Here is a 25,320-nt window from a genome sequence, read left to right on the forward strand (position 1 = left end):
TGGGCATCAGATCACATCACTCCTCTGCTCCAAACTGTTCAACAGACCCCCAAGTCCTTACCCTGACCTGGTGCCTGCCTCCCTCTTCAGCATGTTACCTTCCGGGTTCCAGCCATATTAGCCTCTTCCTCTTCCCACAAGCCACTAAGCTCCCTCCCACTTCAGAGCCGTTGCCCTCGCTGTTTCCTCTGCCAAAAACACACTCCTTTTAGCTCTTTATGTGGTCTTTCTGAGTCTCACCTTATCCAGGTCTCTGATCTCTCCATCAGAAATCAGGTAGCTCTTCCCAGGTTGCCTCTATCACCAATCTCTATCCCCTCACCTGCTCAAGTTTTTTCCTGCTTTTCATCATTACCTGGCAGGAGAGTGCACATTAATTTTTTTATGTGTTGATTGTCTCTCTCTCCCCTCTACAATTTATGGACCATGAAGCCAGGAACTTTGTCCCCCAACACCTGTGCACACGCTCAGCAACGGCAAAATGGAGCTTCTTCTTAACTCTTGATCTGCCCATGCAGGAGAGGAGAGAGTTTCTAGGCTTTGTGTCGTTGTCGAGGGTGATAGAATGTAGATGCCCTTCTGTGATGGCCTCCCAGCAGCACTGAACTGATACTCATGAAGAGAAAGTGACATTCTTCAAACAAGATGCTGATGGCTGCATCAGGAGAGCTGGACTTTTATCATAGCTGATCCTCCATCAGGTCCCAAGAGCCAAATGTACTGGCTAGTTCAGTTGAAAAAAAAAAGTATCCCCACTTCCCAGGCACATGGGACTCCACATCTTGAAGTTTTGCTCCTTGCTTAAAATCCCGGCTACAAGCCATTGAGAAGGAATGAAATTTAAGATAGTCTATACACGTACGCCGTCATCCATACTTCTTTGAACCTTTTCTCCTTGCTTGTGTTTCTCATTTGGTAGTGGCTTCCCACCTGACATCATCAGCACCAACAGCATCTCCAAGGCCTGGGAGGTCCTGTGTGATCTGTGTTCCACTAGCCTGGACCACACACCTTTCCTGTCCCATCACTTCTCTCACATCACCTCCTATTCACGCCACCCCAGCCACACCAGCCCCTGAGAAGTTCCTCACTCAGGCCCGGCCTGCCCATTACTGGGCCTTTATGTTTTCTATTCCCCAAAATATCTTTCTCCCAGACATCTCCAGAGCTGGCTCCCTCACCATCTTCAGGTCTCAATTAAAATGCAAACCACCCCTAGACAACTCCTTCCCTTTCCTAGCTTTCCTTTTCTTCATGGCACATATTGCCCCCTGACAGATGATTATTTCACTTATTTTTTCACCTCATCTGTCTCCCTCACTAGAATGGAGAGATTCTTATTAACTGCTCTGGGCATGGTGCCTGGCACAGAGGAGCTATGCTTAAAACAAATCCATTATGGTTGGATGAACTGGTAATTCACAGGGCCTCCCATGGCAGAAAGGGGGAGCCAGAACAAAGGAGAAGGCAGAAAAGAGAAAGGCGACAAAACTGCCTCCTGCTGGAGAAAGCACATATCACAAGAGCATATTTGGAAGAAAAAAATCAAAGTTCATGCCACAAAGATAAACCTGCATGACAACTCCACGTTTGTATTGTGGCATTAAGAGAAAGATCATCATCAACCCTGAAGCCTGAAATTTATGGATCCCAGCTGGCTGCTAACGCCTGCCCATTTCTTGCTGATGATCAGGCATCAATAGGACCTAGAGAGCGAGCACACACGGTGGGGCACCTCTAAAATGTGGCTGGTTGGATGGAAATGCAGTGAGAGGAAGGGCATTCTGCAACCGAGCTCATCCGCCAATCACAGGACAGGGCGCTCAGGTAGGCTGTCTGCAGGAACCTGCCCTGGACAGTAGGACAGACAGATGCAGACAACAAGGAGAAGCAGGCGTCCCCTGCTTGTGGCACGGACTCTGCTTACCTCCACAACATGCCTCCCACCAGTAAATTAAAACTGATGTGGCAGGCCCTGAAACCTCATGGGATTCATCTCCTGCTATCTAGGGTGCATGTGTCTTACCAACGCCTCCAGTGCACTTACTGCTTCTTGCTCATCCAGTTTGATTGGTGTGAGACATTGGTGGAGCAGATCAGGGTGTAGTTCTGTGTGGGGGTCCCCAGTCTTGATTTCTTTGGACTATTTATAACAGAGGGCAGGAGAGTTAAAGGAAAATTGACATGACCCAAGAGAATACTGTATTTATATATAATAAAATTCACAGACAATAGACAATTATATTATTGTCTGTTCTAAATGAATGCAAACTTTCTTTTTCTCCTCCCTGACGGTAATGGAAAAAAACAGATTAATGGCCACCTACGGTGTACTTAAGGCCATGTTAATCTTTCTTATTAAAAATAAACATTTCAGGCACAGCAGCTGCAACTGGGGCTACTGCTGGTTGAGTTAACAGCAGTCCACTCCTCTCCTCCAGGATTCAGTAGTTTTGGCAAGAGCCAGGCAGGTGAATTAAGTGGAGACATGTTGGGGAGCATCACATCTGTATCCTTTAAGTTTAAGGGTGGCTGGCACTAATCTCCAGCATTCTCCCTCTTTGACTTTCAGTGGCTTCCACTCAGCCTTTTCCACCACAATAACTTACTCTACAGGCCAAAGAACTAATCTAGGGGTGTGGCAGCTACTAAGTATGTCCAGTCCACTTGTATATTTGCAAACTGGAGATAAAACCACCACATGAGTCCATGCACACAGTGGACCCACTGTAAGCTTATCTCTATATGCCCCCACCGTAACAAGGACCCATGATGATGCCTTTGGACTGGATATAAATTCAGACCTAAAGAGTTTCTGAAGTTTAGGTGGTCTCCCTATATTTGTTAGTTTATTGCTGTGTAATAAATTACCCTAAAACTCAGTGTGACTAAACACAAGAGGCATTTATTATCTTACAGAGTTTCTGTGCATCAGGAATTTGGGAGTGACTTAGCTGGGTGGTCAAGCCTCAAAATCTCTTACGAGGTGGCGGTCAAGATGTTGGTTGGATCTGTAGTCAGTCAACTGAAGGTTTAATGGGCAAGAAGATCCAAATTCAAGATGCATGGTTGGGAAGTGTGTGCTGGCTGTGGGCAGGAGGCCTTAGTTCCTAGCTGCATGGCATGGCAATTGGCTTCCCTCAAGGTTAGTGATCCTTCAATAGATGGCAAGGCAGAGATTACAACGTCTTCACGGGACCTGTGTAACACACAGGTTTGAAGACCAGAAGGCACGAATCATCAGGGCACATCTTGGAAGCTGGCTATCACACCCCTTTCCCTCGTGTATTGTTACACGAGTAAGTGGCCATAGGTCTCCTTGGGGAAGGATTGGTTGTATCGTTGCCATTTACACAGAGTGTGGCAAGATCCTTCCTCCTGAAGACCTGGACTTTCCCTCAGTCAGTGGGTTCCATGTTAGAAAACTGGCTCAGATCTGGAAACTGAGCAAGGGATCATTATTTATTTATTTATTGGGGCAGCTGCCCTCTGCCTCCTAATCATCCATCCTTGATTTCTTCTGGTTGTATGAATTAAATGATGATCTTGTTGGCTTCCCAGCTCTCTTGCCCTAGGGACATTACACAGGTTAACTGTCTCTGTAGCTCCCTGCATGTGAGTCCTCCCTGGATGCCATTCCAACTCTGTTGCTCATTTACAATAACTGCACCCATCCATCTTTTGATGGTTGAGGGCTGCTACCTGGCCTCTATGACACCCATTGCTTCAATGAGCCCAATTCTGCAATGGAATCTTCTACCATCAGCCCTGAGAGAGCCACCACTGAGCTCTCAGCGATGCTGGTGTCCCTCTCGCCAACACCCTCCTTATTGCTTATGACAATGGAAGGTGTTCTGGGCATTTGTGCAGGACTTAGTCAGTTGATAGGGTCTCCAGCCAGGCTTGGTCTATGCACCCTAGCTCAACCCAAAGGTCTTCTTCCATTGCCCACCATGGCAGTTCTGGCATTTCTTTTTCACTTAACATGGACATTGCTTTTTCCAAGCTCTAAAAGCCACCTGTTCTACTTTGCTAATGCTACCGGAATGCAAAACACCAGAGATGGATTGGCTTTTATAAAAGAGGGTTTATTTGATTACACAGTTACAGTCTTAAGGCCATAAAGTGTCCAAGGTAACATCAGCAATCGGGTGCCTTCACTGGAGGATGGCCAATGGTGTCCAGAAAACCTCTGTTAGCTGGGAAGGCATGTGACTGGCATCTGCTCCAAAGTTCTGGTTTCAAAACAGCTTTCTCCCAGGATGTTCCTCTCTAGGCTGCAGTTTCTCAAAAATGTCACTCTTAGTTGCACTTGGGGAATTTGTCCTCTCTTAGCTTCTCTGGAGCAAGAGTCTGCTTTCAACAGCCAGCCGTCTTCAAACTCTCTCTCATCTGCAGCTCCTGTGCTTTCTTCAAAGTGTCCCTCTTGGATGTAGCAGCTTGCTCCTTCTGTCTGAGCTTATATAGTGCTCCAGTAATTTAATTCAGACCCACCCCGAATGGGCGGGCCAACACCTCCATGGAAATTATCCAATCAGAGTCATCACCCACGCTTGGGTGGGGCGCATCTCCATGGAAACACTCAAAGAATTACAATCTAATTAACACTGATAGGTCTGCCCACACAAGATTACATTAAAGATAATGGCATTTGGGGGACATAATACATTCAAACTGGCACATTCTACCCCCTGAATCCCAAAATGACATTATCTTTCCATATACAAAATACATTCATCCCACAACAATATCACAGAAACTTAAATCATTTCAGTAACAATAGGTAAGTACAAGATCCCATCAAAATCAATTATAGGCATGGTCAGTCCTAAGGCATAATTCTCGTTTAGCTGTGGATCTGTGAACTTAGAACAAGTTATGTGCTTCCAATATACAAAGGAGGGACATTCATAGGATAAACATTCCCATTGCCATAAAGAGAAAGAGTAAGAAAAACAGGGTTTAAGGGACCAAAACAGTTCCTAAAACCTGCAGGACAAACTCCATTAGATTTCAAAGTCTGAGAGTCATTAACAGAACAACGTTGCATCCTTGGGGCTTGAGAGAGCGGGAGTCTAACCCTTCCTAAGAGCCTTTGCGGCAGCCCTTTCCTCTCCAAACGCTGGGGTGAGTTCTCCAACATATCCACACATTGGGGAGACCACCTTCTTGGCTCCACCCTCCTCAAACATCGGGCAGCACCCAGATTCCCTTCCATCCCCAGGGCACATGCTCAACCCCTTCAGAACAGTGGGGTGGCAGCCAGGCTCTCCCTAATACCCTGAGAATGTGCTCCACCCTCTTTGGGTCCTGGGGTGGCAAAGCTCTTCTGGAGCATAGAGGTGGAAGGCCCACCCTCGACATCTGGGGCAAACTCACCCTTTCGATGCATATGGGCCACTCCGCTCTCCCAGCCCAAGTCCTCTTGACTCCAGACCTCAACCTCCCATGGCTCTGTCTTTGAAGAAATTTTTCCTTTAATTTTCTTGTCTGTCCTCTCCAGTCCAGACCAGCAGTGGCTCCGTCTGTAAAGATCTTGCAAAAATTCTGCTGGCTTCGCATGAAGCACACGGGTCAAAGCCGTCAGACAATAGGACTTTCCACAAATACTTTCTGCTTAACTCCTTCTCCAATCTTGGCTTGTACTGAAATGGCAGCTGGGTTCCATGTTTGGTTACATCCTCATGTTGGGCTGTAGCTTCTAGGGTTTTGCCCCCTGGAGGCCCAGAATTTTTCAGGCCATCAATTTCTGGATTCTTTGACACCAAGAGTTCATCTCTCAGCTTATCTCCATCCTCTCACATTTTACTATAAGCTGCAAGCAAAAGCCATGCTACTTCTTCTATATTTTGCTTGGAGATCTCATCAGCTAAATATTCCAGGTTGTCACTTTCAAATTCTGCCTTCCATCCAACACCACGACTCAATTTTGCCAAATTCTCTGCCACTTTAAAACAAGGATTGCCTTTCTTCCAGTTTGCAACATCACATTCATCATGTCTGCTCAAGGCCTCATCAGAAGTATCTTTAGAGTCCATATTTCCACAAACAGTCTCTTCAAAGCAGTTTAGGCCTTTTCTATCAAGCTCCTCACAGTTCTTCCAGAATCTTCCCCTTATCCATTTAAAAAGCTGTTCCAACATGTTTGGTATTTGCAAACACAGCAGCACCCCACTTCTCTGGTACCAAAATCTGTTCTAGTTTGCTGATGCTGCCAGAATGCAAAACACCAGAGATGGATCAGCTTTTATAAAATGGGGTTTATTTGGTTAACAGTTACAGTCTTAAGGCCATAAAGTGTCCAAGGTAACACATCAGCAATTGGCTACCTTCACTAGAGGATGGCCAATGGTGTCCAGAAAACCTCTGTTAGCTGGAAAGGCACATGGCTGGCGTCTGCTCCAAAGTTCTGGTTTCAAAATGGTTTTCTCCCAGGACATTCCTCTCTAGGCCGCAGTTCCTCAAAAATGTCACTCTTATTTGCACTTGGGGTATTTGTCCTCTCTTAGCTTCTCTGGAGCAAGAGTCTGCTTTCAACAGCCAGCCGTCTTCAAACTCTCTCTCATCTGCAGCTCCTGTGCTTTCTTCAAAACATCCCTCTTGGCTGTAGCAAGCTTGCTCCTTCTGTCAGAGCTTATATAGTGCTCCAGTAATTTAATTCAGACCCACCCCGAATGGGCGGGCCAACACCTCCATGGAAATTATCCAATCAGAGTCATCACCCACGCTTGGGTGGGGCACATCTCCATGGAAACACTCAAAGAATTACAATCTAATTAACACTGATAGATCTGCCCACACAAGATTACATCAAAGATAATGGCATTTGGAGAACATAATACATTCAAACTGGCACACCACCTAAGCAGTGTGTTAGCACTGTCCTTGCCAGTGGGTTAGAGCCTATATCCTGGGAGAGTGCTCCAAAATTGATAAGCTCTCTGTGTGGGTTTGGATGTATTATGTTCCCCAAAATGTCATGTTCTTTAACATAATCTTGTGGGGACAGACGTGTTAGTGTTGATTAGGCTGGAATCCTTTGATTGACTGTTTCCCTGGGTATGTGATTCAATCAATGGTGTGTGACGCATTTGATTACATAAATTCCATGGAGATATGCACCCCACCATTCCAGGGGGGTCTTGATTTAATCACTAGAGCCCTATAAAAGAGCTCACAAGCAGAAGGACCTGAGAGCATCTGAGAGTGACATTTTGGAGAGGAGCTGACTGAGAGAAACATTTTGCAGGCAGCTGTTGAAAGCAGACCTTTGCTGAAACTTGGGAGACACTAGCCCAGAGTTAGCTCCTGAAAAGCTAAGAGAGGACAAACGCTCCAAGAGCAACATTTTGAAGAATGCACAGGAGCAGAGACAGGAGGTGGAACACAACCTAGGATTAGCAGACGCCAGCCATGTGCCTTTCCAGCTAACAGAGGATTTCCAGATGCCATTGGCCTTTCTCCAGTGAAGATATACTCATGCTGATGCCTTAATTTAGACATTTTCATGGCCTTCAGACTGTAAATTTGTAACCAGATAAACCCCCTTTATAAAAGCCAGTCCATTTCTGGTATTTTGCATAACAACAGCATTAGCAAACCGGAACACTCTCCCTTCTCCAACTTGGTGTCCCATTCTTCTTGATCCAGTCCCTGAGAATGCAGCTCCATATGATCTTTCCCAGTGCATGTGTGCTAGGCCCTGCAGTCACTCCACCATATGGTATCATTCCTCCCTTTGCCAGTCCAGAATGTCACCAGTTGTGTTATGTTGTGGCTAAACCCTAGTTATTGGTCTGGTGGCCAGGAGAAGATGTAGGGGAGCTGCAGATCCTGAGGGGAGAACTTACCATCTTTGCATCATATTAACAAGGAGCTGAGGCTACACTAGCAAAGATAAGTGAGCCCTCCAGTTTCAGGATGACATGAGGAGTAAAATAAGTGTGGAATTCACATTCTCTTTTTGGATCTTTATAAAAGCCTGATATTCAAAACACATACCAATCAGAAGAGAATCAATAAGCACATTCACATTTAAGGTTTTATAAATAGAAATCTCAATGCACAGTAGTAAATTCTGAGTCCACATTCATATCAAAATGTAATAAAATATTTCAATGAAGTCTAATTAAGGTCAAAATTACAGATTTTTGACAATATAGTACACAGTACAAAAAAAAGCAGGGAAAATATAAAATTTAGGTGACTGAGCATATAGCTCCATGAGAATGCTCAGGAATGTCAAGGAAAAAAGTCCAGATGTCAAGGTAGAAACAACAACTCTGTGTAAATATTCTAAGAGGAATCACTGGACATTTTTTTTTTTTTTTGCCATTTAATCTTCAGGAAAACAGAAATGTGGGAAAGAGATGCCATTCATGAATTCAGATGGTAGAGTTGTTCTTTCTATTTATGCTACACATGAGCCTCTGGGAATCCTGGAACTCTAATGAAAAATTCAGATATCCCAGAAATACTTTTCACAATTTCTGCAAACTGTACACAGGATCAGGCAACTGTGATGTGGACCTGAGCCTTTATGTGGGGACTTCAGAAATATCTGTGACTGTTCACAGGAGGTGAGAGAGATGGGTTAGGATTAAGACACCTGACACTGAGATGCAAGGTCTCATGGCGCCATGAGTTATGAATGTAACCCATCACAAACAGGGGTCGAGTTCTTTTCCAAGGGAACTTTGGGCCCCATTAAAATTGGAAATAAAGCAGACACTTATAAGTGTCCATCATTGTGCTTCAGAGCTAGCAGGAACCCTGTTGACTTCATCCAGCTTGCATAACTCATTACAGCTGCATAATCCTTGAATAATTCAAGCCCAAAGTCCTAGGTGATACAAAGCACCAATATCCTGATATAACAGAAATTTTCTTGGCCTAGGGAAAAAAGAAAACATTGCCTGAGACTGTTGAACAAATTTACATAAACTAATCTCACATCTGAAATTTTGAAAGTTTATTTTTTAAAAAAAGAAACTTAAATCCTTAGTTATTTCATCTTGCTTATTGATTGTACAACTCTTCATGTGCAATTTTTCATTTTATTCCCCAGAGCCCAGGGTAGCAGTAGCAGAAAATGCCAATATCCCTAAGGTACTGGTAGAGAAAATGAGCAAGCACTGATTGAGTCCTCAGTCACATAGTTTAAGGTTGGGTAAAGCTGTGGCTAGTACAAGGTTCAAATTCTTTCAAAGAATTCCTCACGATTCCATAGCTCACTTAACTGACACAGAAGAGGACACATTAAAAGGGCAAGAATTTGGAAAGACATAGTAGGAAACCCCTACTGAACAAAGATCTTGTAACTGTCCATTAGAGCTAGGAATAGTGACAATGTCACTGAAAATGATAGTGATCTTCTGCTGTTATATTTCTGTCAAAGAAAATTACCATAAATCATTTTATTTTGAATCCAAAAACATGGAGCATTTAGAATTTTATTCTACTGATATTATTTGATTTAAGAAAAAAGTGATACAGATGATGATGATTAGACAGATAGATAAATAGGTAGGTAGATAGATAACATGGATAGAAGTATGTCTATGCATGCATGAATGAAAGGATGGTAGGATGGAAGGATGGAAGTAAGGAAGGATAAATGGATGGATGGACGGATGATAAAGAGGTTGATAGATGGACAGATGTACAGACAGATATATAATTGGGTGGATGGATGGAGAGATAGATAGATGAATAGATAGACAGACAGACAGAGAGACATGTTTTCCAGTCATCTTCTTGATACTGTTGATGTGTTTAGATATCATACTGGCCACACTAAGTATTAGATACCAAGAAACCAAATGATTCCTAAAATGTGCAACTTTTAAATCCTGTGAATCTTAAAATATGGATTTAGGAAGAGCTCGATTATACAGAAATCGTAAGTTGAAAATGGAGCTATAGTAATATATTGGAACATTTCTTTACTCTGCAACTTGAGTGAGATGGTAAAAACTAGATTATGCATCAGTACAACACTCATCATTGATATAATTAAAGTTGGGCAAACATGAAAGAAAGAGGATGGTATCCAACAAAATGAAATCTCACAGATTACTAACAGGACCTAAAAAATGAAGCACCACATCACCACCTTGAAATTAAGCTTGAATTTGTCTCTTTCTGTACATATAGGCTCCAGGTTTTTGTTAAAGCAAGTTTGCAAGTCACAGGTAACACACTACAGTAACGCCTCTCACTGTGCAATTTTCTTCTCTCCTTAGAACTGAGATGAATTGGTTTGCAGTGGGATTCAATTGCTAGGGACACATTTCATTTTCAAATCTCAACATTTTTGCAAAGATGTGATATTTTTAGAAAGCTCCCTGATATTTCTTTTCAGAAACACTACTGATTTTATTGAAATACCAACTATAGCAAAGCAAAGGCCATCAAGATAAACATTTAGAATAAAGAATAATATATCCATGCTTTACTGTTTTAAAGAAACTAAATCTAATTTAAACATGCAAGAAGGATTTTGTTGAATGTTCAGTTTTGGTTCCTCCTCAGAAATGAGAAAATCACATTGTATAAATATTATATATCAAAGACTTTGGACATGTGCATACCTTTGACCCAGTATTTTACTTCTAGGAATTTATCCTCAAAAGAATTCCTAGAAATGTGTGCAAAGACATGCACACAAATATGTTCATTGTAATATACTGATAATGGCAAAGTTATAAGGCTAAATGAAAATACTACAATGTTAATGGTACTTATAGAAGTATATCAGTGAATAAAAAAGAATATACACATATAGTCCATACATTGAAAAAAATAAGAGAGGCATATTTTAATAGTGATTAACTCTAGGTGGTAGGATAAGTGTCATATTGACTTTGTTTTGCCTAGGCTTTTCTGTTTATGCAATGAACAAACATTGTTGATTACCTTCTATGTGCTAGCAACTGTGTTAGCAGCTGAGCATGTGTGGTGGTTTTAAAATACGGCCAGAAATTTTTTGACACTCCTTCAATTAAGAGACTTGTCCCCTCCTCTTAAATCTAGATTGGGGGGTGGGGGGAGGTTTATATAGAATATGGCAGAGGTGATGTTGTCGGACTTTTGAATCTAGGTCATAAAAGGCCCAGCCCCTTTCACCAGGCTCTCTTGGAATGCTCCTCTTGGAAGGCCCCCCAAAGAAGCTTCCTGTGCCAGTTTGGATGTACTATGTCCCCCAGAACGCCATTATCTTTTATGTAATCTTGTGGGGGCAGGCTTATTCGTGTTGATTAGGTTGGAACCTATTGGTTCAGTGTTTCCATGGAGATGTGACTCAATCAACTGGGGGCGAGAACTTTCGCTGGATTATTTCCATGGAGGTGTTTCCTCACCCATTCAGGGTGGGTATTTATTGGATCACTGGAAAACAGCCACACAGGCCCAGAAGAAAAGCAGCTGTGAGTGACATTTTGTAGAGGAGCTGCAGCTAAGAGAGGACAAAACACCCTAAGAGCAACATTTTGGAGAACGCCATTTTGAAACATAACCTGGGAGCAAGCAGATGCCAGCCACATGCCTTCCCAGCTAACAGAGGCTTTCCAGATGCCAGTGGCCTTTCTCCAGTGAAGGTACCCTATTGTCAATGCCTTACCTTGGATACTTTATGGCCTTAAGACTGTAACTTTGTAACCAAATAAACCCCCTTTATAAAAGCCAGTCCATTTCTGGTGTTTTGTATAACAGCAGCATTAGCAAACTGGAACACTCTCTTTTAGAACCCAGCCTCCATTCTGTGGGACACCCAAGTCACATGGGAGGCCATGTGTAGGTGCTTGATCAACCTTCTCAATTAAACCCAGTTTTGGCCATCCCATCCCAGGTGCCAGATGTCTTAATGAAAAAGCCACTGTGGAAGTGGTTCCTCCAGCCCCAGCATTTGCAGCCTCCAGGCTTGAGTCTTGCCAGCTGAGGCCAAGATATCATAGAGTCAAGAACACCTATCATCATGGAACCCTTTCCAAATTCCTCACCCACAGAATCTATAAACATAATAAAATGATTTCTGTTTAATACCCCCATTTGGGGCCTTTTGATACACTGCAAAGATAACCAGAACAACAGTCCCAATGAGGTAGACAGGTAGATGGCAAAAGAGTAATCAAGCAAGATAGTTACAGGTGAGTGCTATGAAGGAAATTAATATGGTGATGAGTTTTTCCCAATGGCACTTATCACTATCTGCTATCCCATGTAATGTCTCTCACTTATTTATCTCGTCTATTGTTTGACTCCCACCACTAGAAAGTAAACTCCATGAGGGCAGGAATTCTGCTTGGACTCACTGTTCTAGCACACAGAACACTCATTCTATTTGTGGACAATCTTTATTAGAGTTGTCAGGGAAGGCCTCTCTGAGGAGGTGACATTTGAACTGAGACCCGATGGCTGAGATGAGTAAGCCAGGTAAAGAGCTAGAGGAAGAGCATCCAAAATGAAGACACTCACAAGTGCTGCAGCACAGAGGTGGGGAACAAGCATGTTCAGGCAAGGAAGGTTATCAGTGTGGCATGGCTGGAACACCAGAAATAAGGGGTGGAGCAATGGCAGCTGATTAGAGCATCGTGGTGAGGGCCTTGCTCACCTTTAGGGCACCTTTGCACAAATTAGAAAAAGGTCCCAATTTTTTAAAAAAATTGAGGTGAAATTCACAGAACATAAAATCAACTGTTTTTAATTAACAATTCGGTGACATTTAATACATTCACCATGTTATGCAACCATCACCTCTGTCTAGTCCCAAAACATTTTTATCACCCCAAAAGGAAACCTCATACCCATGAAGCAGTTGCTCCCCTGGCAGTGACCAAGCTGCTTTCTGCCTATAGGGATTTACCTCTTCTGGATATTTCATATGTGCCAGTTTAGATGTATTATGTCCCCCAATACGCCATGTTCTTTAATGCAATCTTGTAGGGGCAGACACATTAGTGTTGATTAGGTTGGAATCTTTGGATTAGGTTGTTTCCATGGAGATGGGATCCACTCAACTGTGGGTCATACCTTTGATTAGATTATTTCCATAGAGGTGTGGCCCTGCCCATTCAGCATGGGTCTTGATTAGTTTACCAGTGCCCTATGAAAGCTCACAAACAGAAGGACCACAGAGCAGCTGCAGCTCAGAGAGACATCTTGAGGAATGCCATTTTGAAATGCAACCTAGGAGCAAGCAGACACCAGCCATGTGCCTTCCTAGCTAACAGAGGTTTTCCAGACATCATCGATGTCCTTCAGTGAAGGTACCCTACTGTTGATGCCTTTGTTTGGACATTTTCATGGCCATAAGACTGTAACTTTGTAATCAAATAAACTCCCTTTATAAAAGCCAATCCATTCCTGGTATTTTGTATAATGGCAGCATTAGCAAACCAGAACATCATATGAATGGAATCCTATAATTTACGAGCTTGTGGGTCTAGCTTGTTTCACTTAGCATGATGCTCTCGAGGTTCACCTGCATTGTTGCATGTTCTCAGTAGCTCATTCCTTTTTATGGCTGAATAATCTTCCATCACATGGATATAACACAATGTGTTATCCATTCATCTGTCGAGGGCCATTTGGGCTGTTTCCAGCTTTTGGCTATTGCGTAAAGTGCTGCCATGCACATGTGTGTGCGTGTAGAAAGGCTATTGTTAAGAAGGATTGGAGTTTTGGAGAGGAGTCTGAGGGTTGGGGAGAGATGTGGAAGGAGATCAGGAACTTAGTCACCAGGTGAACATAGCAAATAGGCTTGTGAGCTACAAATCTGGAACTTAGAAGAGAAGACTGGCAGCTGATGAAATAACTTTGCAAGTCTCCAGCATACAGACGGATTTGAAGCTTGGGCCTAGATGGGACCACCAAGGTATTGGGGGTAGAACAGAGAAAAGAAAAGCACTCAGGATAAGCCCCCTAGCTGTTCCACACTGAGCCACCAATTTCCAAGTTTTCAGCACTAAGCATATACTACAGTTTGATTAGGGAAAAAGATGAACAAATATCATCTTTCACACAATGAAAGGGCATCCATCAGGGATCCTTCCCATCGGAAACAGATGGCACATTCAGAAGGGAAAATGGGAGATGACTCAGAGAAGGGATGGTTTATGTATAAAAGCGTGGGCAGAGCTGAAGGAAACTGGCGAAGGATGGGGAGGTGCTCTAAAGCCAGCCACAGCAGGGAGCACCTCTCACCCCTGGGCCTGGAGGAGCGACAGAAGAGAGTAGGTCCAATCCCAGCCTGAGCTGTGGCTGCAGGCAGAGAACCGCAGCTACCACAAATATCCCCTAGCAGGGAGGCAGCCAGGGGGGTAAATGCTTCAAATGCTTTCTCCTCGTCCACTCCGAATCCTGGCTAGGGACTTCCAACGGCCAAATCCAATGGGACTTGAGAGAACAAAGAACCAAATTGGCACAGTGTGTGAGCTCAGCCCCCAGGGAGCCCAGAGCAGGGTGGCAAATGCTGATGGAAGGCCCTGGAGGGGCAGTGGAGGGACCTGAGGGATGTAGCCATTTCCCCTTGCCTCATAGAACAGCTAGGCAGCCACGGATTCCTAAGCAGAAGGCTTTTCTGGCAAGAGTCAAACACCAACCTACAGTACCCATCCAACTGTAGGATATACTTAGCAAGCTCTCTGAGTGGCCCCTTTGGAGTCTGTGCTGGTTTGGATGTATTATGTCCCCCAAAATACCATGTTCTTTAATGTAATCTTGTGGGAGCAGACATATAAGTGTTGATTAGGCTGGAATCCTTTGATTGACTCTTTCCATGGAAATGTGACTCAATCGACTGTAGGTGAAACATTTGATTACATTATTTCCCTGGAGATACGGACCCTGCTCATTTGCGGGGTGGAGCTTCATTTAATCACTGAAGTTCTATAAAAGAGCTCACAAACAGAAGGACCTCAGAGCAGCTGAGAGTGACATTTTGGAGAGCAGCTGAGAGAGATATTTTGGAGATGGCCATTGAAAGCACACTTTTGCTGACACTTCAGAGATGTTAGCCCAGTGTTTGCTCTGGAGAAGCTAAGAGAGGACAAAACACCCCAAGATCAACCTTTTGAAGAATGCACAGGAGCTGAGAGAGGAGCTGGAACACAACCCGGGATCAGCCGATGCCAGCCACGTGCCTTCCCAGCTAACAGAGGTTTTCCAGATGCTACTGGCCTTCCTTCAGTGAAGGTACACTTGTGTCGGTGCCTTAATTTGGACATTTTCATGGCCTTCAGACATAAATTTGTAACCAAATAAACCCCCTTTATAAAAGCCAATCCATTTCTGGTATTTTGCATAATGACAGCATTAGCAAACCAGAACAGAGCCTCTTTCCCTAGACTTGAAAAGAAGAGAGAGCACCCCCCAATACCTTTGGGGTGGGGAGACCCAAAATTCCCCAGGACACCCTCTGTAAAGACAAGCCTCCTTTAGCTTCAGTACTTTTTTAAAAAATGAAGTTATTTAATATCATATTGGCTACATTTGTTTTTTTGTCACATCTCTTTTTAATTTATTTTTTATTAGATAATTTGTTGGTTTACAGAAAAGTCATGCATAAAATACAGAGTTCCCATTAATCACCCCATTATTAACACCTTGCTTTAGTGTGGTATGTTTTCTACAATTCATGAAAGAACATTTTTATAATTGTACTATCAATTTTGACCCATCTTTTAATAGGATTCACTGTTTGTGCTGTACAGTCCCATTCTTTTCTTTTTTTTAGTTTTTATTGTAGTAACATATATTCAACCTAAAATTTCCCCTTTAAACCTCTTTCAAATACATAATTTAGGCTGTTAATGTTGTGCCACCATCGCCACCATCCATTACTATAACTTTTCCATCGTCCCAATATCCTCAGCCTTCTTAAGAGACAAAAAGCAAAATCCACAGACACACACAAATAATAAATTTGACAACATCCATAGGGGGTGCAACACAGACTTCCAACTACAGGGAGCATCACTGACCCAGGGCTCCAGGAGCTGCATTCCAAAATCCAACACCGTGGCCTGGAGACCACGCTTCCACAGGCCACTCCCAGGCAAAGGCTGAGCACAGCAGGGATAAGACAGCCCACTCGTGGGAGCAGGGCCAGCTTCCTATGACCTGGGCAATTGCACAGGGCCCTGCCCTCAGAAGGGCCCCATACGTAGTTTAACACTCTACTGCCGCCATCTTGAAATTCTTAATAATTTTTTAACAAGGGGCCTACCTATTCATTTTGCAGTGGGCCTGGCAAATTATGTAGCCAGCACTGTCTGGAAGACAAGGTACCCTTGTGACCACCAACTTTGGCTGGAGGGCTATCTGGAAACCTGCAGAACCTTCCTCAAACTGCAGGTCAGTCTAGAACTTTTCCACCCAATCTTCTTTCCCTTCTTCTTCTTCTCCCAAGCTAGCTCTCCTGGCTTCTCCTAACCCCTCTCCATTTTCTCACAGGCTTTTGCCCATTAAAATCCTCACCTGCTTAACTCCACCTCAGTGTCTGCTTCTTGGAGGACCCCAACTAACATAAGTGGTGCTGAGGGAGGTCTGACAAAACAGGAAGTAAGACAAGAATTTCTAACTGCCTCACTCACCATCTGATAGGCAAATAGGAGGCTCCTTGGTTGGTAGTTGGGTGAGGGCAGCCCCCGGCTCAATTGCTAAATATTTCATGAGTGTTGACCTGGGAAGACAACCCAGTAGAGGGGGGTGCAGTTAGGGAAACTAAGCCCACAAAGACAACAGAGTTGGCTAGGTAATGCAGAGTTACACTGATGCCCTGCAGAAGGGCAATGAGAGACTGATGGCTGATAACTGGGAGCTCATGGCTAAAGGGAAGAGCCAGAGGGCCTCAAGGGGAGCACACAAAGAGGTCAGTATCAGATGCAATGGAATGAAAGACACAGGTAAGCAACAGGCTGAAGACCTAATAGTGAGAGTGCAGTGCTCAACCAAGGCAGGTGTGTAATGCAAAGATCAAGCCTCTGGTGAAGAAAACCTGGGATCATGACACATAGGGACATCTGAATGACTGCACCCAGCTTGCAGAATAAAGCCAAACAGACAGACCAGCAAGAGAGAGAGAAATAGCCTGGGCAATATCACATGAGCACCTGGATCCAGCCATGCCTAAAGCCCTCTTTCACCACTGGACTTTCTCAGCTTTGAGAACCTCTTTCAGTTCCTTTTGTTTAGGCGTTTTGAGTTGAATTTCTGCCACTTACATTGCAGGGTCTAACCACAGCTTCCCCTTATGTATCTTTTTGCACCAGGAAGCATCTTTCCTCTATGTAGTGCAGCTACACCAAAAATTCTCTATGCTTTCCTTCGTGTTTTTGCAGAAAAGGAGGAAATCACGGACTCACACTGAGCAAGAGTCCATAAGTTGGTCTTGTTTCAATCAAGAAAGTCCTCATGGCAATCTGGAATCCATTTCATTCCTTCATATTCCACACCCTCCTTTGAGGCTTCCTGCTGGTGGATAATTTGTTTTACACAGGATGGCTCCAGATTACTTTCTAAGCCCTGCCTTGTACAATCTGACTCTGAAACTAAGCTGTTCAACTCCTGGGGGGTTTACAGCCTGGATTTCTGCTGATACAAATTTCTTTTTAATCCTTAGAAGTTCCAGACCTTTTTTTTTTTAAACCTTTTCCCTTAATATTTTACAATACATTTTGAAAAGGGAGTTTAGACCTGGGCTTGGGAGAAGGATATTGTGGTTTCCTCATGCAATGGTGGGGAGTATTGATGGGTAGTTGTTACTTAGTTGTGGTAAAAGAAAAATCCTGAGATTACTTTAACCTCATTTCAGCTCTTCCCACAACAAGAAAAGCACACAGACCTGGATTTTTACTCAGAGAAACTGACTTATCTGGTTAAGATCTGAGAATGCATTGGTGCATGATTGTTTGCTACATAGAGTAGTTTAAATGGCAAACATTTATTGGATTCCAGGGCACTTTGCATTATTATTCCCCAATATTTGTGCTTCCCCTACAGAAGAATTGTATTTTCCTGAGACAGTGACATCAGATGAAGCCATGTGACTTGTTTTAGCCAATGAAAAGTCAAGCACAGTGACATGTAATTTCCAGGCAGAAACTGTAAGACCCAATGTAAGACTCGCCGTGTTCTTCTCTTACCCCTGCAACAGGCTGGTGATATTTCAGAGAGTGGATGCCCTCCAAGCCTGAGTCCCAGAGTAGGGTGGTCCATGGAGTAGAGTCACGGCAGGTGATATGAGCAAGAAACAAACCTTTCATGACGTGAGCTACTGAGATTTGGGGTCATTTGTCACAGCAGGATAAGATAGCCTGCCCCGAAATACACACACACCACTTTGTGTTTAACATTGTGCTGTATGCATAATTCATTTTCACATGCAACTATTAGACCATGACCCTCAATAGTTTCATTTAATATAAATTATGTAAGAGTATTCCCTACGCCACAGGACATTTCAAACTTTCTCTAAGCAGCAGAACCCCTACCCCCACCTTACACAAAACACAAATTTAAAACAGATAACCAGCATAGCGGCTCTGGTTGAAAGGGTAAGGGCAAGACATAGCTGTTCCATCTCCCTGTAGACCACACCCAACCCAGTACCAGACATTCGGCCAGCACTTGGTGAATATTTGCTGAATAAACAAACAGATTATTTCATTCCGAATTCTTTAAAGGGATTCTGGGGAACCCTAGATTCCAAGGAACAGTTTAAAATTCCCTACAGCAATGGGGCAGTACCTACAGGAGGTTTCAGAAACAGTTACTGTGTTAGTGTTCTCTAGGTAAAGAGAATCAACAAGGGATATCTCTAAATATAAGATTTTATAAAAATGTCTCACGTAACTGTTATGCGTGAGTCCAAATTCCGTAGGGCAGGCAGCAAACTGGCAACTCCAATGAAGATGTTCGATGAACTCTTCAGGCAGCTAACTGGCAAGTTCAATGAACATGTTTGATGAACTCCTCAGGAAACAAACTGGCAACTTCTATGAACTTCTCAGGAAACGCGTCGCTGTTTAGCCGAAGATGTGAAGGTCCTCTATCTGTCTCACTTAAAAGTCTTCAACTGATCAGATTAAATCCAGCTGATTACATTCTCTCATTGTGAAAGACATGACCTTTGTTGATGTAATCAGTCACAGCTGCAGCCAATTGACTGATGATTTAATAAACCAGTTTCTTAACCAGCCACAAATGTCCTTGCAGTAACAAGTAGGCCAGTGCTTGCTTGACCAGACACCTGGGTATTATCACCTAGCCAAGTTGACACATGAACCCAACCATCACAATTATCAAATTCATTTTTATAGAATAAGAAGGTGAGGACAGAGACCATAAAGATCCAGAACTTATTTCAGCCAATTGTTCCTACATCTTTCCAATCATAGTTCTATTAGAAATTTTAATGATCGTTATTAAATCATTTTTAAGTATTTGCTATGACATCTTTTTCCTTGGTCCTATTAGTAATAGAGATACTAAAAATTGAGAAGCCAAAGAAAGGCAAAGGATCTAATAATTGAGCAGTGGGCAATTAACCCTAAAATAACAGTTCACTCTCTAGTGTCAGAGTGTACTTTAAAGAGAACCCAGAGAAACTGAGAAGTCCCTAGAGAACTGGCTCAAAATTTTACTTTTCCCACTCCTTACTCAATATCGTCCTCTTTGTCTCTCTCTTCCTATAAGTGTGGCCCGCTGGACATAATGAGCATAATGCCTTATTATCTCAGTAATAGTGATATATTAGGAAAAGACTTTTTAAGAACAGTAATGGGGGGGGGCATCTCTGGCAAGATGGCAGACTAAGGTATCATGAGCAATAACATAAAAAAACTTCCTACAATAAACTCCTAGCTATGCTGCATAAAATATAGTTTTTAGAAACCTTGAGCTCATAAGAAAGAAAGAACAAATGCTACTGGCCACATGCTGAACACAAACATGAGCTGATAGTATAGGTGTCCTGAGGGATGGTTATTGGCCCAAATAATCAAGGGTCTTGGGTTTTAACACCCCTGTGGGGATAAGCACTGAAGCCTTGGTCATGATGAAGACAATGGGAACTAAAATCCCTGAATGGAGTTGAATTGTCAAATAGCTGCAAACTCAGTAAGAGTGGACCAGAAAAAGTTCATCCAACAATATAAGTAGTGAAAGAAATTCATCTGGTTTATACTTAGGTTCTGAGTGAAAAATAAAAATAGATAAAAACTTGAGAAATAAGAACTTTAGGCTAGTGTCTCTGAGACTCTAATTTATACTATTATAGATTCCAGAAAGGCTCAAAACTAGAAATTGATATAAAAGTTGGCCCTGGACAAGTAAAACCCCCAGGGCAGAAGAAAAGGCAAGACGCTGTGCCAGACCTTCCATAAAGAAATCCATAGCAGACTCCGCAGAAACATAAGTTGAACTAAATATAAACTTATAAATGTAAATATAAAAATACATACATATCAATCCACAGGTATCAGAAGACAAAACAAACAGGAGGATTAAAACCCCTAAGACTTAAAATTAAAAATTAACAATCTAGAAGGGAGTATAAATTAAATGTGCTTAAAATGAGCAAATAATTAAATGGGGGATTTGAAACCCTAAGCAATGAACAAATAACCATAAATGATAACAAGTAGATTTAAAAAGTAAACCAATATAAATTAGAGAAATGAAAAAGATATTCAATGAAATTAAATCTCAATGACTGGAAAACAGCAGATTAGGCACAGCTGAGGAGAGAATGGTGAAACGGAGAAGAGATTTGATGGAATTACTCAGAATGCAACAGAGAGAAAAACAGATGGAAGAGGGGTTAAGAAATTTGGAGGACAAAGTCAGAAGATCTCATATAGGTCCTCATTAGAATTTCGTGGGATGGAAGAAAGACAATGGGTGAGAGGAAACATCAGAGGATAAAATGTGTGAGAATGTCTTAGAATTGATGAAAGTCATGAATCCTCTGTTTTAAATATATACAGTGAGTCTCAAGTAGGATAAAGCAAAATGCATCTACACATCTCCACCTAGATACATCATAGTGCAGCAGCAGAAGCACAATTCAAACAGAAAAATCTTGGATGTAACCAGGGGGGAAAAAATTGCTCACAAAGAAACAACAATTATGCTGTCAGCATTTCTACAGAAAATGGTATAATATTTTCAAAGTATTGAGAAGAAATAATAATTCTATACCTTCCCAAAGTCTCAATCAAGAGCCAAGATAAAATAAAAACAGTCGCAGAAAAGTCAACGAGTTGATTCTCTCATACCTTCACTGAAATAACTACTAAAGGGTGTATTCAGGAAGAAGACTAAACTTAGAAGGAGGGAAAGGGGTTCAAGAGACAATAAGACCTAAGATTCTAAAAACCTATCACAATATCAGGAGATTCCTCTCCTTTCATGGATTCATCTAATTCCAATGAGGAAAATGGACAACTTTACTGATTTACAACTGATAATAAACTACATACATTCTTTGATTTTTTTGGCCTTCTAAATAGAAAATAACATATCAGATACTGTTCATTTGACCAAGTACCACTGTCAGGCATTATAAAATATATTAAATATTGAAAAGTCTCATAAAGCAAAAAAACAAAGAAGCACAATGGAATCTAAAGCTTATATGAATTTGTATTGGAACAAGAAAAATTTTGCACCATTGCATGTTTCCTTAATCAAAGGAACTAGATATAAATGTGTTCTTATATTCTGCTGCTCATAAAGTCATAGAGATACTGATATATTAGTTCATAGCTCCTGAAACTGGTTGTTTTATTGGCTCTTAACTGGCCCTAAATACAGAATATCACATAGTTCAAGTAAGTTCTTCCCACCCAGAAATGGCTCTAATCTATTATTAACCAGCTTTGTAGCAGGAAAAATCAAGTTTGTATTTGAAGTCAATAATTATTCAAACCATATCAGTCCCTTCTGCTACCACATGTGTTTCTGTTATGTGAATTATTTTGTAAATGATTGCTATAGAGGGGAATGAAAACAAAAGGATAATACACATTGTAAAAAAAAATACACAAACTTCCCAGCATATTAATGTTTTGTGCCACCAATCTACCAAATGCAAAAATACAGTAACACAGCTGAAGGCAGCAAGTGGCAGAGGATTACAACATTGCACATGATGCCCCTTTACCCAAATTCCTTCTCCTAAATGAGATAGGCCACAGGAGTGACCTCAGTAATCCTTATAGTATGGATCTACCCAATCTTTGTGCTTTTTGCCCTTTTCTATATAACTCAGAAGCTTCTGCCCTTTTTTGCAACCTCTTCCATTGAACTACAATTTATAAAAGTGAAGAACTCTATTTACTGTAGAATTTCTTTATTGCAAATGTAATGCACTTTTTCACCCTTAGTTTTATAATTACTAGTGCTATACAAAATCCTATAGGTTTTGAGTTGTCTGCTCCAATCTTATTTTTAGTGTTTTATCTCCTGAGTTCAAGGGTTTCCTGGAATGCATACATAACATCACAAATAGATATTTTTATACCTCTTAAGGACAAGATGCTGTACCAGCTGTCCTAGGAGAAAAAGAGATGATGGACACAAGGTCAAAAAAAGTATAAGTCATACAAAGGTAAATGGCAAAATGACAGACTAAAGTCTTGCATTATCATTAGTTACCTTAAATGTAAATGGATTAAACTTTCCAGTCAAAAGGCAAAAATTGTCAAAATGAGTAAAAAACTTGACACAACTATATCCTGTTTATAAGAGACTCACCTTAAATTTAAAAACACAAGTAGGTTGAAAGTGAAAGGATGAGAAAAATATTTACCATGCAAATAATAGCTAAAAGAGAGGTGTGGTACTGATTATCAAACAAAATACTTTAAGTCAAAAACTGCCATAAAGGATAAAGAAAATAACTATATAATGAAAAGGGGGTCAATTCAACAAGAAGACATAATTATAAATATACATGCATCTAATGGCAGAGCCTCAAAATATACAAAGCACATATTGACAAATTTGAAGGGAGAAATAGAAAGTTCTACATCAATAGTAGGCGACTTCAATATACTACTCTCAGTAATGAATAGGACATCTAGACAGAAGCTCACTAAAGAAATACAAGACTTGAACAATACTCTAGATCAACTAGACCTAACAAACACATATAGAACGCTTCACCCAAATGTTGGAGAATGCACATTCTTCTCTAATGCACATGGATCATTCTCCAGAATAGACCTATGTTAGGTCACAAACAAATGCTGAATAAATTTAAAAATATTGAAATCATATAATGTATCTTCTCTGACCACAATGGAACAAAGCTAGAAATCAATAGCAGAGGGAGAAATGGAACATTAAAAAATATGTGGAAATCTAAAAATGTGCTCTTAAACAACCAAATGGTCAAAGAAATCACAAGGAAAATTAGGAAATGTCTTGAGACAAATGAAAACGAAAAGACAACATATCAAAACTTATGGTATGCAGCAATGGCAGTGCACGGAGGAAAGTTTATACCTCTAAATGCCTACATTAAAAAAGAAGCAAGATCACAAATCAATAACCTAAACTCATTTACAGAAACTAGAGCAAGAAGAGCAAACTAAACCCAAAGTTAGTAAAAGAAAGAAAATTGTAAGGATTAGAGTGGAGATAAATGAAACAGAGAGTAAAAAAGAGAGAGAGAGAGAATCAACAGAACCCAAAGTTGGTTCTGTGAAAATATCAGTAAAATTGACAATTACTATGGACCCCACAGAAATGAAAAAGATCATAAGAGGGTACTATAAACAAATACACACCAACAAATTAGATAACCTAGATGAAATGGACAAATTACTTGAATCATACAAACTACCCTAACTCAAAAGAAATAGAAGATCTCAACAAACCTATAATAAGTAAAGTGATTGAAACAGTAATAAAACGCCTCCCACAAAAAGAAAAGTCTAGAACTAGATGGTTTCACTGCTCAATTTTACCAACCATTCCAAGAAGAATCAACCACAATCCTGATGAGACTCTTTCAAAATATTGAAGAGGAGGGAACACTTCTTAAAGCATTCTATAATGCTAAAAGCATCCTCATACCAAAGTCAGACAAAGATAACATAAAAAAAGAAAATTACCAACCAATATCCCTAATGAATATAGATGCAAAAATCCTCAACAAAATACTAGCACACCAAATCCAACAGCACATTAAAAGAATTGTACACCATGATCAAGTGAGACATCCCAGATATGTGAGGGTGATACACAAAAGAAAATCAATTCATGCACTATACTATATTAATAGAATGAAGAGAAAAAAGCTACACGATCATCTCAATTGATGCAGGAAAGACATTTGACAAAACCCGGCACAACTTCTTGATAAAATCAAAAACCAGGAATAGAAGGAAACTTCCTCACCATAATAAAGGGCATATATGAAAAACCCACAGCAAATGTCATACTTAGTGGTGAAAGACTGAAAGCTTTCTCTCTAAGATTAGGAAAAAGATAAGATGCCCACTGTCATCAATGTTATTCAACATTGTAATGGAAGTTCTACCCTGAAGAATTAGGCAAGGAAAAGAAGTAAAAGTTATCCAAATTGGAAAGGAAGGAGTCAAATTTTCCTTCTTTGCAGATGACATGATTCCATACAGAGAAAATTCCAAATAATCCACAAGAAAGCTAGTAGAACTAATAAATGAACTCAGCAAAGTTGCAGGATACAAAATGAACATGAAGAAGTCAGATGGATTTCTATGCACCAGTAATGAACAATCTGAAAAGGAAATCAAGAAAACAACATATGTTGCCAGAATCAAAACTTTTTTTAAAAAACCCATAGACCTGCACAACACAAAACATGAAGCTGAATGTAAACTATGGACTATAGTTAATATAATTATGATAATTTGTTTCATCACTTGTAACAAAAGTACCACACCCATACAAAATGTTAATAATAGGGAAAACTGCGTTGGGGGGCAGGGAGGCTTGTTTGTGGGAACTATGTACTTTCCACAATTTTTCTGTAACCCTACAACTTCTCTAATAAAAAATGAAGATAAAAATACAACAATGTAATACACCATACTATTTTTAAAAAGGGAAAATATTCATATGACATATATCAATAGAGGCAGAAAAAGCATTTGACAAAATCCAACACCCTATCATAATAAAAGAAGTCAATAAACCAGGAATAAAGAGAAATTTCCTCATCCTGATGAAGGGCATCCACAGAAAACTGGCAAATATCATACTTGAAAGACAGAAAGTTTCCCCCCAAATATCAGGAACAAGACAAGAAAATCAATTCTTTTGTCACTT

Source organism: Choloepus didactylus, chromosome 1 (assembly GCF_015220235.1).
Source record: "Choloepus didactylus isolate mChoDid1 chromosome 1, mChoDid1.pri, whole genome shotgun sequence".
Lineage (NCBI taxonomy): Eukaryota > Metazoa > Chordata > Mammalia > Pilosa > Megalonychidae > Choloepus > Choloepus didactylus.